The 20,709-nt window shown below is 38.3% G+C and overlaps 1 long non-coding RNA gene across 1 annotated transcript; it reads right to left on the bottom strand.

Annotated features, from left to right (window-relative positions):
- Positions 1-10,511: 10,511 nt before the first annotated feature.
- On the bottom strand, positions 10,512-16,957 carry LOC142159353 (uncharacterized). Its single transcript, XR_012692941.1, has 2 exons — positions 16,592-16,957; positions 10,512-10,729 (listed from the first exon to the last, which is right to left on the bottom strand). It is a non-coding gene; the product is annotated as an uncharacterized LOC142159353 (long non-coding RNA).
- Between the last annotated feature and the right edge of the window lie 3,752 nt (positions 16,958-20,709).

The following is a 20,709-nucleotide window of genomic DNA, read 5'->3' as shown; positions in this document are numbered from 1 at the left end:
GAGAACTTATCAGCACACATCCCGGGCCTGATTCGTGTACATTGTTGTATTTAAAAAAACGAGCATGGAACTTGAGCGTAATTCCGACCGTATTTATATCTATATGGATCTCAAGATACGTTTCCATTTGAATCTGGGTGGATGTATGTTCTGCCTATACTTTACTTATATACTAAGAGGCAGATCAAAGTGCAGGATACGTACATATGTCTCATCAGAACGCGTGTAAAATAAAATAACTCATAATTCTAAGATCATTAATTAAAATGTGTTTTATTTTTTTTTTATAAATTAAATATATAAATGAGGATGTTCTTAATGCATAGTGTACATATAATGCATTTTGATAGTTCCTTTTACTTGTAAACACATGTTCTGGTATACATACGTGTAGTCATCACTATCAGTCGACACTTACATCTGCCCTGTAGCTGGTGGAAATAATATGGCTAAAAACCACGTACCTAAGAGACGCACAGAGCTTGAATCAGACAGACGTGCGTCCGACTGACCTCGCCGCGCCCTTTCTGTACATTGCCTACGTTTGTCCACAAGCAGCAATCATATTTTATCTTTCTCCGAGTGTCAGAACATCTCTATGTCCAGCGATCAACTTCATCCTTAAGCTACTATCCAGATACTGCCATATTTCTGTAAAAGTACGGCCCTGATCATTAGTTTCTTTTAAAAACTTGCTCATTTGTTATGAAAGCAATAAACACCGTGATCATTTCTAGTGTGTAAGATTTGTAATTGCTGATTACATGTAAAGATAATTCTGTATGTAGATGAAAATTACCGCAAGAACTATTAATATCTAAAGAACTCGAAGGAAGTGCTGCTACTATTCAAAGTTAAATTAATGGCTTAATGAAAGAATTAACATCATTTTCTTTTACAAATTAAAAACTGAATCTAAAATGTCATTGTTCTGAGATGTTCATTGGTTTCCCTCATAAAAGCTTTAAGTCTATATCACCCCACTGTTGAAGGGCTGCGTCTCTCTTCCACTCTCATCACATCCTCCCATTCTCGGTTACAGGATTTTTTCCGGGCTGCACCTACTTTGTGGAATTCCCTCCCACGCACAGTAAGACTTTCCTCTAGTCGCCAAACCTTCAAGCGTTCACTGAAAACCCACCTCTTCCGACAAGGTTATGATATTCCTCAACCACCATCTTAATTTCCCTAGATTACCCTATTACCATCCTCTACACAGCTAACGCAAGACAACAACCTTCTGACCAACATTGCCACACACACAGCCCACTCAATACTTTTACCTTTGCATTCTAGCAGGTCCAGTTTGCAATATGATGTAGCACATGCCCTTGTGTTTCAAACTCCCATTGTCCTATAGATTGTAAGCTTGTGAGCAGGGTTCTCTTACCTCTCTGTCTGTATGTATTACCCAGTATTGTCTTAATAATGTTTTTTCCCAATTGTAAAGCGCTACGGAATCTGCTGGCGCTATATAAATAAATGTTGATGATGAGTTCTATGGAGGTTTGAAGGATATGAAGTAGCAATTATTTTGAGTTGATGATAGATGGAGAGAGATTCAACATTCCCAGCCGACTGTATATCATCTTCCCCATCACCATCCTGGTCTTCGCTTGGTATTGCAAATACCTCCACAGGGATATGTAGTACTACAAGTACTTATTAGATCCAGTGATCCTAATACATTTAGATATTATACCTTGGGAACCAGCACTAGCTGTGTGGAAATATCTAAAGAAATATTGGACTGAATAGAGTCTGTTGTTTCATCTATTACTGCTTTGGAACGCTCAGGAATTACACCCCCACGTGGGGTACAATAAGAATGGAGCTGCAGCCGCCCCTTTGTTCTGCTTCTATTATATCTACAGCGTCACTGAGGCCGACCTCTACAATAGGTCAGGGCCGTAGGGGTAGTATAGGAGGGCCATCGGTTGGGTCAGTAGTAATGGTCAACACAACACTGAGAAAGATTTCAAAGTATTAATTCTATTTTCTTTAGGCTACAAAGTGCCTTTCTGACCAAATCTTAGTGAAGGTATAGGTTAGTGTTAAAAGTGTAATGTCTAATATTTCAGTGTTATATGTAATATTAAGGGAATGTCTCTTGATACATCTGCTCTGTTCTGCTGCTTTCCAACCTCCAGTGTATTTTTACCAAGAATAGAATTTTGTGCCTTCATATTTATTTTTCAGACGATGGGTGTATGTATAGGAATTAGAATTTGTTAATACCGAATAAAACGTTTGTATTTTATCATCATCAGCTATTTATATAGCGCCACTAATTCCGCAGCGCTGTACAGAGAACTCACTCACATCAGTCCCCATCTCATTGGAGCTTACAGTCTAGATTCCTTAACAAACACACACAGGCAGAGTGAGATTATGGTCAATTTTGATAGCAGCCAATTTACCCACCAGTATGTTTTTTTTGGAGCATGGGAGGAAACTGGAACACACGGAGGAAACCCACTCAAACACAGGGAGAACATACAAACTTCACACACATAAGGCCATGGTCAGGAATTGAACTCATGACCTGAAGGTATGGTTTACTAGTATTATCATGGGATAGGAATTAGTACAGTATATTATTATTATTATTTGTATAGTCCCACCATACATCATGGTACAGGAACCTGCAGATGATTACTCTGTAGGCAACATACATGACCTGATGCATAATTTTTATATGCAAAGCCCTGTTAAAGGTCTAAGTGAATATTAACACAGAGAAAGTCTGCAGAGTATCAGCAATAACTCGTAGGTTCCTCACTGCTTTTACATTTGTTTATATGAAGCTCATAGCACAGGATGACTCAATCTAACTGTTCCAAGTCAGTCCAGCAGTTGAGAAACAATCCTTTTTCTTCTACATAGAATAAAACTGTATATCAAAAGGCTAAAGGTACTTGTGGTTTATAACAGCATTTAGTACAGTTTAGAGGTTTGTTGTATATATTAATAAATGGTCAATAGGTGATATTAAAGAATTAAAATATAGTAGGTGATGAGGCATAAACAAGTATTTGTAAATGTCATCGGTGAGGGGGAATTGACCTTCCTATTTTACATAGGAGACAAGTACAAAACATGGGATAGGGTTCAAAAGGTGGGAAACCCCTACAAAGTGCTATAAAGTAAAAGGTGTTTCTTTTTACATTGGTTCTGTGAAATAAAATGTTTTAAAGGCTACTGTGGGTTATATTCATTTATATACAGGATTTGAATCTTGATATGAATAAACTGTTATGGCCGACACCTATACCGATAATATTTTTATGGTCTCACAAACACTCTGAGCTAAATAGTGGCCCCTGACTTAACCCCAAGCACTAGCCAAGAGTCATCCTTATATAATAACGACGATGATAAGGAAATTACTGTCTTAAATCTCAGCTATATATTGAATGCTGCCCTTCCTGACTAATAATCACTCATACACGTTACACATTGCCAGGCTTCTTTATTACACCTTAGTTGTTATACTTGAGTTACCGTGTCTGCATTTAAACACTTTACACAACAAACAGTCAATGAGGCCTTTCTGTGTCTGGTTCAGGTTGACATTGGCAAATTCAGGGTCTGTGGGCTTCCAGTGAGAGGCGTTACGTGAATAGTAACCTGCTGCGCCATTAGGTTCCTAAAGGAAAAATCAAACAATGAATTGATTTCAGGTTCCAGGTATGTGATTTCTTCCATTGCTTATATTTTTAATCGGCAGTGTACAAGCGGTTGTTCTCTACTCAGTCAAACTTACATTCTGGTTGTTTTATGCCTGGGACACAGGACAATAAGTGAGTTTTACATTGTCTTAGGTCATAAAGAACTGACACTGACATGTATTTGCAGGAATTCCTTCTGATTTAATGAGGTATAAACTTCACACATAAAACACAGTCCCCCTGTTGATATTTTGATACAGGAAAAACACTGATCAAATTCAGTTCTTGACCTGTTGCCCCCTAAACTTGTTGTGCCCAAGTTAAGTGTCTCTACAGCCGACCACTTGTCACAACCCGATAACCATTGGCCCCTATCCTGCCATGTTTTTACAATATAAATACATATGTTTAATATTCATGCTATAATCCTCAATCATTATTTCCATACCTATGTTACCTGGTGCTCCTATTTGGTTTACTTATTTGATGTTTTTATATTGAGTGGTTTGTCAGTTTAGTTCTAAGATTAATAATACTAAGGAACATTGTTTTTTATGCTATAATCATCAAGATGGGTAAACATTACACATAATTAGTTCCTCTATTGTGCAGGTGATGTTAGATATTCCCCCTCTAATGCACTAAGCAGACCTGTCCCAAGGGATGTGTGTATTACTATCTTTAAAACATTGTTACTAACTCAATAACATTTTTTACATTTAATTTTCTGTAAAAGTGACTTACGGCATCAATTGTACTGCGACATTCACAGCCTCCACACCCTGCGTCATTGCAACACCGAGGGTGTCCTTCTTGCTTGACATCCAACGCAGCTTTCACGGAAATAAATAAGACAGTGGCCCCAATCACCAAAATAATGTCCCAGTGCCTCATTGTATGTTGCAGACGAGTTGTCTTGTTCCAAAATGTTGTCACCTCTCATCCCGCATCCTTTATATTATACTGTGCTGTACATCCACGCCTAAATCTGTCACTGACTCTACCATAAAAAAGCAATTACAAAGAGTATCCAAATAACAACTAAGTGAGTGGAAAACAATTATATAATTTACAACATATCCAATAAAATCGTGGAGTATAAATAGCTAATTCTTCATAATCACTAAATGACCTAGTAAACTGCTCACATTGTTCTGTATGTAGAGTCACCATTTAGCTCAGACATTTCTGCGTCCTCTTGTTTCCTAAGATATTTAGCAGCCACTTTATTCATATATTGTCAGTATTATTGATAATGTTTCAGTTCTAGCTCACACATATAGCAAGCTCTCTGTTTAAGTAAATATTTGTTAATTCCCCCACCCTCCGAATACAAGCCCACCTTCACCCCAGTGTCTGCCCTGCTAAGCCATTTAATAACCATTATAGATGGGAATTTAACATCAGAAACCTCTTTTATACAATGCTTGGGTAGCATTGTTGCAATTCCATGACTAGGGGCTGAGTGGCAAATTGTAGCCTGAAGGACAACTACACAACAGCTGCCCTTGAGAAACACAGGGATCATTGTTTTGGATAAAACTGTTTTTTTTTTTCGTCAGCAAAGGGGATTGTTTTGGCTTGGTCCTATATAGTAATATCGATAACCCCAGTTGTGGGTGTCTATCAAGCCTTGAGGCGGTTCTCCCAGTTCTGCGAATGCCATCATCAGATTTGTTACTAGAGCAGAAGCATGAAAAAAACTCTTTTTGGAGTAAAGCATGGGTTGTAATGCAGTATAATGTACATTAGTTTTATTGATTTATTAAAAAGAAAGGTTCTGATAAGGTCACCACTGTAGCTCACCAGTGCCGCACAACTTTCACTTTAACCATTGCTCTCAAATGTCCAGCTGCCTGACATTAAGAAAAACAATATATTTTAAGATATTAATATATATATAAACATAAGAGAAGAAGCGCCAAACATAGTGTAATACCATAAGGTTATAATACATAAATTACGTGCTTCAAAAGCCGCGTACCAAATATATAAATAAATCAGGCTTATCTGGTTGATAATATATTTGGTACGCGGCTTTTGAAGCACATAATTTATGTATTATAACCTTATGATATTACACTATGTTTGGCGCTTCTTCTCTTATGTTTATTTAGGTTGTCTGCATCTGCAATTGGTGCATGTGGAGTTGGAGCAGCCTACTGTATGTGTATTTATATTTAAGCACTCTAAGCACTTTTTTGGTGATATACACTGAGCGCCGTTTTGGTCTAAATCACTATATATATATATATATATATATATCACACAAAGCAATAAACACTGGAGCTCAAAGCAAGTCTGTATATTAATCAATATAAAAGTTCACACCATACACCTCTTCCTTGTAAAGAGGCTGCCTTCCTTCAAGAATCCGGTTGGTTAAGTCGATAACAAATCTGGGAAACAAGGCAGGAAGACATGAGGGTGCCTAATAGTGTAGTAGTTTAAGGGCAGTAATCCAGAAACCATAGGTGTGAATAAAGGCGTACCAGAACTGGACTTGAGAGTGCTCTTCAAACCAGGACCCTGGATACCTGGATAGTGTCACTTGGAACATGTATATTTACTATTTACTCCAATCTCATGCACTCATACAACAAAAGGGAGAAATACCAAACATGGTGTAGTATTGTCAGACCAGTGGAAGATTGAAGTAAATATACATGTTCCAAGTGACACTATCCAGGGTCCTGGTTTAAAAAGCACTTCAAGTCGAGTTCCGGTACGCCTTTATGGTTTCTGGATTACTGTCCTTAAACTAATACACTATTAGGTGCCCTTGTTTCCCTCTGCTTTGTTTCATTGATATATATATATATATATATATATATATATATATATATATATATATTTATTTTCAGCCTCATCCATGCCTATGTGTTGTACACAGACTGCTATAAAATTATAAAACTCTTTTGTGTGGCTGCATGAGACTCTTTTGTGAAGATTGTGAAGAAACCACTAGATACCTCAAAGAGCCAGCTACACCTACATGGAGAGTGGGACCACAGACAACCCATAAGATAAAGGGTGCCAATCCAGACAATGCTGGTTATCACTCACATTCCCAGTACCATGCCATGCCAGCATGGAGATTGAACAGGGTATAAATAGGAGCACTGTCTGAGATTCAAGATTTTCATTATAAAGTACCTACTGTTCAGGAAATAAAAATAATTGCCCTGGACACTCCTAGAAGCCTCCAATGGGCTTGAGGCGATGTGTGCCTTTAAAAAGCAGGATGACATTTGACTTGGTCGCTGCCTTGCTGACAGAGGAGTGAATCAGGAAGTGAATGCTCAGCTGAACCCCCCGTCCATCTCAAAGAGTGACTATAGCATTTCCCTTGAAGAGTTTGTTCGGAGAACCTATCATAAATTTATAAAATAGTTGTAGCCACTTAGTGAGTTTGTTAATAAGATGTGTCTGTTTTCAAAGATAATCATTTAGGTGTACAATTTGGGTTACCAGGAGAAAAGGGTAGTGGGGACCGAGGTTCTGGAATTACCCTGGCAATATTGGTCTGGTGTTGGAGTTGCTCTTGGTTAAGGCTGGGCGCACTCTTTACTGGTTGGCACAGGTAAAAGAGCTAATCTGAGACTCAATGCCTTGACAGATGCTATGTACCAACTGTCCACAGGATAGAAGTGAAGATGGAGATTGGAATATTAAGAGGTTACTGATAAGTCACAATTTATATCACAAGTAACAATTGGAAATAATCGGAAATAGTCACATTCACAGATGTTTTTTTATAGCGAAGTCCAGGAACAATAAGTGACAGATGGTCTGTGAGCTCTTCTATTAGACTATAAACACGTCACGTTTGTTGAACCTTACAGATACTTACTTATTGGCATTTTTACATTCCATGCACTGGTATTGGCCTGATTCTGCAGGAGGGAATAAGTTATTAGGAAAATTTGGGGAAAGTCTGAAATGATATGCAAATTAATTTTAATTTGATAAAGTAAAATTGGTTAAATTGACCTCCTATACCCAGGGATATTATCTGTATGTTCAGCAAAATACATAGCAGATTTAATAAGAACTGCAAACTTGGATTGATAATGCAAAAGGATATGGCTGGGCAGCAATTATTATTATTATTATTATTAATTTTTATTTATAGGGCGCCACAAAGTATCCGTAGCACCGTACAGGGACAAACAATGGCACAGTACAAGGTGAAACAGCACAGTACAAGTAACAGTAAGCACTATAACTCTGGGGGCTCAGGCACAGCATGAAAGAGAGGGGGGGGGGGGAAGTGGGTATAGGCAGGTAACTATGGCCCAAGAGGGTGGGCACGGATGACAGGTTGAGAGTCACTGAGGGGAGCGGAGAGAAGCGAGAGGAGACAGAGGGCAGAGGGACTGAGAGGAGGTGAGCTGAGTAGCTGGAGAGCGCAGTTAAAAGTGATGGAAACAGAAGGTAGGAGAGCCCTGCTCAAAGGAGCGAACAATCTAAAGGGAGGGGAAGACAGACAGACACATGGATGAGACGGAGAGACGGGACGAAGGGGGAGAAGGGAAGAAGGGATGAGAAAGAGAGGTAGCCGACCGGTGGGAGTTTAGGCATGAGACTGGAAGGCTTTAAGGAAAAGGAAAAGCAATAATATATAATATAATATATTCATTGCCATAAAGGGGTGTATTAAGTCTGCAACAATATTTAGGCAGATGGTACGTGTCAGCATCCACATGAATGCCAGGGCCCAAGGTTTACAAGCAGAACATTGCCCAGAGCATCACACTGCCTCCGCCGGCTTGTCTTCTTCCAATAGTGCATCCTGGTGCCATCTCTACCCCAGGTAAACGACACAACCGGCCGTCCATATGATGTAAAAGAAAACATGATTCATCAGACCAGGTCACCTTCTTCCATTGCTCCATGGTTCAGTTCTGGCGCTCATGTGCCCATTGTAGGCATTTTCGGAGGAGGGCAAGGGTACATATGGGCACTCTGACTGGTCTGCAGCTACGAAGCCCCATACACAGCAAATTGCGATGCACTGTGTGTTCTGACACCTTTTTATCATAGATGAAAGGGAAAGGTTCTATGTCACACCAATTTCAAAAGATATATAAATAGGAGTAACTTTACCCTGTATTTGAATACCTGAAATAATATTCATCTTATGAATGCGGAGTGAAACCACTAAACTGATTAGGAATAGCAACAAAGAGAAAAAAGAGTTTATTTGATGTGGTGCACTAAGTTCTTCTTAATTTCAGATACAGATAGATTGGCTTCTCTTTATACTTAAAAACAACATTATTTTATATTTAAAAACTTGTTTAATAAATAAAACAGCAAAATAAAGGTGAAAATGTGTGTATGTGATAAATCAAATGTGAATTTAAAATTGCTGGATGCACCTAATATTTTAGTTCCTATAATTCAGTGAGGTATTTATTAACTATCTTATTTGAGGGTAATTAGCCTCATTATTTACCAGCTACTATTACAGGCTTGTGAGAGGGACAGGAAACTCTATTATGTTTATTATAATAATATACGAGGAACTGTGTGCAGGCAGCCAAACGCTGACTCGCGTTTCGCTGGGCAAACTGCTTTGTCAGGGCCCAGCTGCTCTCCCAGATCCCCGGAGCAGCAATGATATTTGGAGCCATAAGAATGAAGTTGATCCTCCGACAGAGTACAGTGCCGGGAACACACTGGTGATAACGGTGAACATCAGAACAGAGGCAACAACAGGATCAGGAGTCAGTAATAACAGTTCACTTGGCCATGGAGTTGCCCAGGGATTCCAGGGCAATATGTAATTTTAACACTAGAATGTACTATTGTTAGTTTGTGAAACGGGAAAAACCAGAGTAATGTTCATTAGTGGGCAAGTGGTGGTTACAACTGGTAGCTGGGTCAGTATGCAGGCAGCAATCGTATAGCGAGCAGTCTGTTTTGTCTGTCTACATACGGCAAGTAACATATAGTCAGAGCGTAATTATACGCATATTCTTATTCGTATAATAAGATTCAAGTACAGAAAACTGACATACGTGTGTACAAGTTACATGCCTTTTTTTAAAAAACGCAATTGTGGGCACAGCACGCGGATGAATTAGGGCCTTGAAATTTGTCTGCCTTGAAATGAATTCCTGTTTCTGCTCGACCAGTGAAATACCCAGCTGAAATCTCCGGTTGAAAAGTTCCCGTCTATTGTTATAACACACAAGAATGTGTCCCTGTCACAAATAGAGTCTTATAACATAACACTGCCCTTAGTTGTATGCAATGGAAGAGCAGAGGAGCGCAACAAAACTGTGTTTTACCCCAGGACAATGACAATAAACCCTTCTGACTAATGATATAAATACTGAACAACCCTTTTAAAGTATCAATCCCACATAGAATATTTTGCCTTTAAATAGCAAGTTAAGTATGTTTTAAGCATGCATTGGTATATTTTTTTCTTAGGCCTCCTCCCACAAATCATTATCTTCTTTTCAATACTTCTCTGTTTGGCAAACAATGACTGCCAGGCACAGACACAGTCAGTCTGCTACACAGACACAGGCTTACAGCTCTCAGCATGTCATGTGATGGCAGAGGGAGGGGGAAGGGGAGGAGGATGTCACAGTGCAAACAGAGTTCAGAGGGCATTCCAAAGACTCTCTGCTCACTACATCATGTACCATGTGACTGTGGTTGCCATAGTAGTCATGAATCATAAATCATTAATAGCAAGAGAAAATGGTAAAAACCAACAGTCTTCTTATAGCCTGCCACCGTGATTTATATTGAAGAGCACACATGCTTTCTTAGGATTTCTAATTACCAATGTGCAGAGTCCAGTAATAAGAGACAGAGTGGTTTTTATAATACTTTGAAGTTTTTTTAACATGTTTTGCAGAATCTTATATTGAAACACTTGAACATTATTAACAGAATCGGATTTTACATAACTTGCAGTCCAACAATCCAACAGCTGTTTCAAAGTTTGTCGCGTTATGCAATGACTTGGTCGTATAATTATTATAATTTTCGCTCTCTGACTTGTTTCTTAATTCTTCTTCAGAATCCCATAAAATCTAAGGAAAGAATCAGACATTAAATATTTTGATTACTAATAACAACGCAACATTAGTCAATGTGATACCAGGTAATTATACTGTAACAATACTTCTGCAAAGACAATACTAAGTGTCATATGCAAGCTAATGACTAGTTATATAAGACTGTAAATAAGTCTTTGTGAATTAATTCATAGTATTAGCTTGGTGTGGCTCAGGTGAAGTCTGTCTCCAGCCATGGGGTAAAACCAAGTAGTGGGAGACTAAATTACTTTATACCTTTGGTCTCTAAACTCTTCTGCTCTGGCAATGAGGTATTTATGGATAGAGAGTTCCAGACAAGTAGTTACAGATGAGTACCAAATACCAATTTATGGCAAAAGTCGGAAAAGCTAAAGCCCTTGAAATCTTTCTCTAAGGTTATATCAATATCAATAATACCCCAAAACAGACACTTAACATTCTTGTGATTCTGTGATATCTCAGGACACCTCAACTGGGTGACTGAGCAGCTGGGTTACATTTCAATGAAGGGGACTAAGGACACAGGAAAATGTCATATTTTCTCAAATATCATATTTACAGTAGTCATGTTTGGTATGCAAATGATACATATCATCTTTCTAGGATATTCTGGTGAGAAGTTAGGCCAGTGTAAATAAACCCTGACTTGAAAGGCATTTGAAAAGAGGTCATGAAAAAACTTATTTGCATTTACACAGACTTTCTAGGCTTGACATCACAGGGAAGGGTGCTGTGGGTACTTGCAGCAGATTTGTTTGCAGCAGATTTGTTCACTGAGAGTTAATTTCATAATGAAAGAGTCCCATTATTCCTGTTCTGCCAGCAAGCATAAATCGTGTGTCGAAGTAAAAATTAAAAAAACCCTATATTACCAATTAGTTCAATAGAATGAACCAATAAACTTGAATTTTGTTTCTGTGCTTTAAGAGAACGGAAAAACACATAGTGCACAATACAGAAATTACACAACAAGAGACACGTTTTTAGTAAATTTCCAGTATTTCCCAATACCGCCGAATAAGACCAAAGAAATATTGGCTTCACATAAGGCCAAGATGACCCATCCACAATGAATATGTCACTTTAATTATAGAGACTTAGAGTGCCAGCAGTGATGTAAGCTGGGAAGGTGTGTTTTAAAGAAATAAGTAGTAACATATTCTATAAAAGAATGAGTTCATAAAATATAGAGTGTCAATTGGCATTTGAGATCCTGGGCGTATGTCTGCTTCGTCCGGTATGGCTGTATCTATGTATAATATAATTTTAATAATAAACTATAGAAATATTATATTTTGGAAACCTGCTCATCTCATTTATTATTTAAACAGAAGAAAAGAGAAAATTTTATGCACGTGTTTTTGAGTTAGCCATTTTCTGTTGTTTATTCCTTTTTAATTTACCAAAAACTATTAAATTATATCTTTGTATGTCATTTTGTTAATTGTTTTCATCTTACGCATTGTGGATTTATTTTCCATATTAAATTACACTTAATAAATTCAGGCCTCTTTGTTCTTACTAATTCAAGTGTCGGACTTGGCTTTGTTTTAGAATGCTACATAGTTGAAACAGAGGAGATCATTTGGTTTATTATAACTCTGGGTCAGGGTAAATCATTTGGTTTATGATAACTCTGATAAAAGTAAATTGTAATAGATTAGTTTAAAGAGAGAACCGAAGGTTTCTTGAGTAAGTGTGTCAGCTCTTCACAAAAAACCTTGTTGGTGGCATAATTGGCAAGGCAAAATTAGTGTGTGGGGCAGACAGGGAGAATTTTAATTATTTTTAAACAGACCAGGTTGTTGTTTTTGAGTAACCCTTTGTTACAAACACGTAACCCAGACTCAGGTGAGTGTTGGATCGTGACACTAAGGCGCTGTTATAATTGAGAAGCTTTGTTCAAAAGTGACAATTTAGTAAAGACAATCAGGTATTTCACCATATTGCGTAATATTGTCACCACTAGGGGCGCTGCTACAGGGGTGCTGAAATGCAATTTTTCCAGGCATGAGAGCTGACTGACCGCAGTTGAAATTCGGCTTTAAATGATCCTACTCCTGCCCCAAATTCTACATAGCAGACTAAATTGATTGTTTTCACTTTAGCTCGCGCAATAAATTCTGCAAAATGCAAATTTATAAATATAACATCGAATGTCTACTCATAAGCGGAAAGTCGAAAAACGGATCCTACTTTATGGTATGGGGAATTAAAGGGGGGGGGGCATATTTCTTGTTAAGGGAGGAATTGCAATCCATTTTTATCCACAAATAGAGAAAGCGAGATGAGGTCAGGTAGGAAAAGAAGAGACGGAACTTAATTGTCCAATTTGCAACATTAAGGGGGGTGTAATTCATTTTATCAAGTCCCCCCCACCTCAGCAAACAGGGGGCATGGAGCCCAATTAGCATCATCGCATCCCTGCTACTTTGTGTTTGATGACGCAGTTAAGCTCTCTCTGGACAACATAAAATGCATGTTCTGAAGTGGGAGGGGGTTTTTGATGTAATATTTTTACTGTTTCCATACTACTAATTTTGTAGTCAGACGCGAAAAAACATATATAGGCGTATTTGCACTACCTTAATCTAACAGAAATGAAAAAACTATCCGCGCAAAAGATGAGACAGCTGCCGATATTTACATACAAACAGGGTCCACCTCACCCTGAAACATTACATAAGACAACACAATTATGCAATAGACGGCGCTAATCTCCAGCTCGTATAATATAATCAATTATATAACATCCACAATATATTATTTTCAATTGTCCATGGAATAAAATGTGTATCTCTTCCAATATTTCTTCCTTGGTACAAATGCTGTATTATAATTTCTTCCCCCAAAATTTTTTGGTCCACTTATGATGTTATCCTCAAAATAAAGAGAAGTTGGTATCAGAGTGTTTATCAAGTAGTATATCATATATCAGCACCCTGTGTGGATCACAGACACTGCACTTCAGTTACCAGAAATGAGTGAAGAAAGACCCCATCATTAGCAAAATATCATGCAAGAAAGAAAGGGGGTATTTATGTCAAAAGATAGAATATCCTCAGAAGGAACACTTACACAATACAAAGTGGTATAGGAAATGGGGCACTTATATGTTGATGGATCACAGGTTCCTTATGTTACCAATAATTCTCCCTCCAAAATCTCCTCAATGTTTTCCAATCAAAGGATATAAGACAGGTGAGAGAGAAGAAATTATAATACAGCATTTGTAGCAAGGAAGAAATATTAGAAGAGATACACATTTTATTCCATGGACAATTGAAAATAATATATTGTGGATGTTATACAATTGATTATATTTTATGAGCTGGAGATTAGCGCCGTCTATTACATAATTGAGTTGTCTTCTATTTGCACTACCTGTCGGCCTAGTGTGGAGCAGTGTAAAAATGAGATTTAGTTTTGCAGAGCGAGATGATTTAGCTGAGATATAAGGATGGAGTTGGTGCGTGTGGAGGCGTGCAAAGCAATTTTCATTACACAAAAAGATTTGAATTTTGCCCATCTAAGCTAGCGCAGATCGCTTCTCATTATAATCTTTTTTGCACCTTCCGTTTGCACTTCAAAAGAGATGTGCCAGTGTACTTTGCCCAATGTACAATAAAATCTCCACAAACAAAATCTCCATATATAAGAACAGAAGTCCTCATGATTACCCTCCTCACTGCGTACTAGTTTGCTGAGCTGCCTTTCAAGAGCAGAGAGCAGACGTGCGCATTGAATTTCGTTGAGTGGACCATCCAGGCACACCGATGCAATACAAAGGCATTGTGTGGTGCGTATCCAGCACTTGTCATAAATAAGAGTCACTGTTTGCAGGAGGACGCAAATTTTAATCCTTACACTGGGTGTCACTTAGGGTTGAACTATTGGGGGAATAGAGAACGAGCTAGAATCGGTTGCTGTTTGAGCAACACTTCCACTCTTCTTTTTTAGAAGACTTGATACATTTACTCCTTAGTGTGGTACAACAAAATGAGGTTCACGCAGTTGGATAAAGTATAGTCCACTAATACCTGTTAGGAGCCGCGGCGGCCGCAGGCACCGCCACCACTCACTACCTTCTGTCTCTGACGTCCCGGCCGTCTCCATGACAACTAGGATGTCACTTCCGGCTCCTCGCTTGAGGCTCCCTGCCGCTGTGCCTGGCCAGCTGGCCAACAACCAGGTGCGCGCGAGCAGGAGTGTATAGGCTCAGCCATCCATGACTGATTAGATTAATTATATTGCAGCCACCTGGCTGATTATGCAGCTGGGCACACTGCATGTTCATTGGCCACCAGTACTATTTAAGGCAGTAAGGACTGAGCCTCACTGCCGGTTATAATGTTGTGATACCAGTTTGCTTACCTGCTCCTGTGCTGTATTGGTGAATACTTTTTGGACTGCTTTTCTGTGTCTGACTTTCTGCCAGTATCTGGACTCTGAACCTTTGCTTGTTGCCCTGACCCTCTGCCTGTACCTATACTCTGAGCCATCGCTAGTTGCCCTGACCTTCTGCCTGTTACTGGATTTGCATCATTGCCTGTGACAAAGACCCGGCATGTACCTGACGTCTCCGCCTGTGCCCTGTTGGCCAGTCAGACATTATCATCTCTGTTCCAGTCCGCAGACCTCTGGCCTGTCCCTACCCCGTGTATTACCTCCCACTCCTGAGTGCTGCTGTGTGACCATAAACTTGTACTACACTGAGTGTAAGACCTGTGAGCATAACCAGTCTCTACGGGAGAGGCGGCTGCTATTGGTGAAGACCTCTTCTGCTAAGTTCTACAAGTTTATGACGCACTGGTGGCCATAACAATACCATTACATGTTTTGAGATATATGAAACTTATTGTCTATTTGTACTTTTCTTTATAATTCTACCCTTTAAAACTGAATTGTACTTATTTTCAGTACAATCAAAGACATGTCACCCGAATGATCTTACTGTAGCCATTGCTCATTTTATAGTTAAGAAATAAATCTGTTGCATTCATTACACAGGTAAAATCACTCTAATCTATTTTGACAATGAAACTACCCAGACAGGTCTGTTCAGGAGTAATACAGGATGAGCCTCAGTGCCAACTTTTAGAAATATTTAGATAAGAAAAACTGTCATTTTTGCTTGTTAGAGTTAAAAAAATGATATTACCTAAGTTAATCATATATATACATATACAGTATTTATTTCTGATGGTACTCAATGACAGTGTCATTACAGATTATTTCCATTTGTCATAGAAAAAAAGCACTTTTATATACTATTTCATTGGTGGAAATATTACTGGCCCAGCCAATTAATCTATGTCAGCTATGTAACAATTGCTTATTCTACTGTACATAGGGACTGTTTTCTTACAGGTGAGGAGGAACCGCTAGCAAATGTGCTTCTCAAAACCATTAAAAGTATTTTTTATTACTTTGAACAACACTGCTGCGGTCCAGGGAGGATAATTTTCCTTTTTTTAAAGAAAAAACAACAATTTTTGAATCAGAGAAAACGTCACTGCAATTTGCTTGTTTTGAGCTAGAATTCTGGCAAATCAGAACGCCTGAGGCTACACACTAACCTGGTTAATGCCGTCTGTGTCACTGAGCGTTCCAGAGAACACTGTGTTATATAATTCCGATATATTTCACACTCGTTATCACAATCAGTTCTTGATCTGTGTTTTACACTGGTGTTATAAAGAGGGAACACTTGAAATATAATCTACCCAGTGAGACACACATAATGCTAATATACTATAGGTCTATAACCTTTTAATTAACTGGATCAATATGTCTTTAGATTTCTAAGACCTGAACTAGGACTTAATAAATTATAAATTCCTGCATAAAACTTACCTTAAAGCTCATACTCCGACATCTACAACCACTGCAGGATCTACTCTGGCAACACATGAAACTTTCATTTTTGTCCAGCTCCGGTTTAGCCGACACCGTCACAAGAGCGCTCACTGCCCCAACCAGCAGAAGGACAACCAGACGCTGCATTGTTTATGGCAGCTACAGAAACTGCTGGAGTCCTGTCACAATCTCAGCACACGACTCTTATATCGTGCTGCAACCTCCATACACGCCCCAATGGAATGATTCACTATAGAAATTGTTATATAATCAACCAGGAATTTCCAGCAGATCAACAACAAGAGAAATATGCAAATACATCTGTGTGAACCTCTTTGTCTGTCGTGTGAGATCAGATTCATCCAGTGATACTTTCCAAATCTGTAATGTTTTTGTTTTGCTAGATACACACAGATATGCAGTGCTAAGAACAAGCGCTAACAACTGTCGTTTTGCTTTTTTATACATATATTGGCATTTATATTGCCACGCAGCTGGTACCATATACGATATGGAATATACCAAGCACAGGCTTATTGCCATGCAGCTGGTACCATATATAATATGGGATATACCAAAGCGCGGTTTGTTTTTTCTCTGGTTTTGTTATAAGATATTGCCTTATGTTGTCATAGCAGCTGTCCATCAAGCCTATTTAAGGCATATTTGGGTGTGGCTCACAAGCCAGCCCTTGCTAGTTGTAAGCCCCTATACCTGGGAGGTGAGTGCATCTGATTTTAATTGCATTTTAATGGCGTTCAAAGCATATAGGTCAGTGTAGGACCTGCATATAATGAGGTGCCCTTGACGCTAGGATGCAGGCTTAAACATTTTGATCAAAATATGAACCAATATCTCATGTTTTAATTTTGCTAGTTAGACACAGATATGCAGTGTTAAGGATAAGCGCTGACAACATCTGTCTTTTTGTTTTGTATTAACCGAGTGCGGACTTATTTCTTCTCTGATTCTATAAAAGCAGTTTTGACCCCCATGCGTTCCATCCTACTTTTTAATCCTTTAAATGCTTTTAGATCAAGTGATCAGTGCCCATTTGAACTAAGGACGCAATTCATGTTATAACCTGACAATTATGGAGAGGGAAGACATTAATAGACTATCAGGGAATGCTTTAATACTTATTAGACCTGGTGATAAGGGAGGAGCTTTTGTTATTTAAAATTATCGGGATTGCACAGTTGAAGGTTTACACCAATTCGGTGGGTTGAATACTTATAGTGAGTCGAAGAATGACCCTACGAATTCCTTTAGAAGAACAATGTATGATCAAATACATGTGGAGTATAAAAGTATTATATAATATACAACATACAGTATGTTTTATTAAAGTAATTTCTTCATTTTGCAATAAGCATAGTCTATGCGATTTGTGTGGTTCCAAAGCACAAGCAATTTATTTAGCAAAGCAAAAATTTAGCAGTTCAATAAATAAGTACAGTACAGCCGATACCTGATACATACATACATACGCTGCGCCCGCTGCGCTCTCTGATGGATCCAGCTACAGTCCTTCACTCTTGAAGACTGTGGTCAGAGTGACTGTTTAACTTGTTCCAGGGAGCTGTATATAAACATCTAGTGATACAGTGAAAACATTGGCTTGCTTCCATAGGTTCAGGCTTCAGGAGGGTCCAGTGCAATGCAGGTCATTGGCCAGTTCAAGCAACCCCCTCCAAGGGTGGGGGTCAACATTCCCAGGGTGGGAGTCTGCTCGCCAGATGATGCATACTTAGTTTTCCCGCCAAGAACTGGTCTATTAGCATTACACTGACAATATCATTCTAATAATTTATTCCCTGTCATCGATAACTAGCGCACGCAATATGTGATCCTTTCGGCGACTGAACCGGACAACTGCGGATAAATAGGGGATTAGAATGATACCAAACATGACATGCTTCCAGTGACCTGAACTTAAAATATCACTAAAGTGTACATATAACCTTATAATATATAAATATAAACCAAACAACATCTGCTCATAAAGGACCGTGGAATGGAATCATTATAAATATGAAATATATATCTAAATGAATGTGAAAGTGTGAATGTATGCGTGCGCGCTTTATCGTGCGATTGGTGTACTGGCGTACTGGCATACTGATCGCAATCGCACGGAGTTTCTTTCATCCAATTATACAACTATGACAGTTTCTTGTTTCTAGCTATCAGTAGTTCACAGGAAGTTGGAATTGATGCTTCAAGAGAAGTATTGATACAATGAAGGCTTAAATATAGAGTTATCACTTTTACGCTTATCTTTGGAGGAAAACTAGTTTTGTTTTATAAATAAATATTTTTTGCATATAACAGGAACCACAATGGGGTTTAAAGTATCCCCAATATTTGCTAATATTTTTGTGTACATCCATAAGTCTAAATACATTCTCAATCAAGTTTCAGAGTATAATTTTTTTCATTGTAGATTCATAGAGGACATATATTTCATTTGATTTCGTCGAAGGTCTTAATCTTATGGATACTTTGATCAAGTTTACTGAAGGAAGCAACACAGAAACAACAGTGGTTAGTATGACAGACACCCTGTTACACACTAAGTGCTGGAGCTTCATCTTTAGGGTCTGACGAAACCCACAGTGAAAATTTTCATGAAAAGGAAAAGTAGGTTTGAGGTTTGACACAGGCGAGTGACATTAGTCATTGTATGAGGTATTTAAGACAGGAACAATGTGCACATGATTATGGATGTCCAATACAACATAGAAATACAGTTTCTAAAGTCACTGCCCTATTAATCAACATTGTTGGTGCACAGCTCGGTTATAGGAACAGAGAGTAGAAAAATTACCTGGAGGGAGACCAGTCATTGAGATTTCATTTTATAAACTATACTTTTCATTGACTTCAAATAAACGTGGATATTGTGTAGCTACATTGCTGTGTTACATTTCTGAAGAGTTAGTTAAAATTGTGATAAGTTGTTCTGATTCTTTTGAATCCAACAATTCCAAGTTTTAACAATCCGAGTCGAGACATTGACTTAGAATTTCCCAGTCACCTCGGATGTGGAAAAGAGGGAAAATGTCACTCTCTCGTGACGATAGAATTTTGTAACTCAATGATTTAATGTTTAACGTTGTGTGAATAAACCCTCTAAGCCTATTTAGTGTGGACAATGTAATGTAGCAACAGTCAGAAAGAAGGAACAACTAGGGGGACTTTGCAATATAAATATATTACATTGCAAAAAATTCAGTATTTTATTATACCCTCCTTAGAGCCATGAGGCAATAAGCAGATAATTATTTTAATATAACTTATCACCACAAAGGGGTCCCTAATAATACATTTACCTCAGAGCTTTGCGGCTTTCAGGTGCTTGTGTCATGGGTGACAAAATATCTACGTAACACTAAATAAAAACAAAAATATTTACATTTTTGTCACTAATGAATAGAATGATACATTAAATGGGTAGGAAAAATGTCTCTGAGGGGTTCTGCAACCACGTGATAATTATTAGAAACAACAACAAAATAGAGGCGCTCAACTTAATTCTTCCATATATTAAAAATATAAATAATATGAGATATAAAAAATGATAAATGAGAGGATAGTGTTTAAATGGTATGAAGCATCCTAATGCCTAATTTATTACAATGCAAACATAAAAGTAACAATATATCTCCATCCAAGTTAATAAAAATACAAAACACAGTTGAAAACAGAACAATTCGCTAACTTGCAATTGTTACACAGGTGAAACTAAATATATCCTCGATATCCAAGGATAATGAAAACTTAGTGTTCAGGTGCCCAGAGAATACAAACACATTGTGGATCCTTAAATACAAAACAGTGTCTTAAACTAGCAGAGCAAAATTCGCACATGAGATATCATAGGAGTAGTCTTATTACCACCTGAAGTTAGAAAGTGTTTCCAAGCAATAGTGTGTAATACATTGGAGCGTGGTCTTCTGCATTTCCTTTGCTTAGTTCAAAGTAAGTTACCGTGAGACGTGGTCTTCCACTGTTCCCTTGCTTGCTTTGGAACCAAGTGGCAGGCAGCTTGTAACAATGGTTCCGTTATGACCAACAAGACTCTGCTGTGATCAGGGCCGGATTAACCATAG

Source organism: Mixophyes fleayi, chromosome 5 (genome assembly GCF_038048845.1).
Source record: "Mixophyes fleayi isolate aMixFle1 chromosome 5, aMixFle1.hap1, whole genome shotgun sequence".
NCBI lineage: Eukaryota > Metazoa > Chordata > Amphibia > Anura > Limnodynastidae > Mixophyes > Mixophyes fleayi.
The sequence above is the reverse complement of the archived record's forward strand: the minus strand, read 5'-3'. Positions and strand labels throughout refer to the sequence as shown.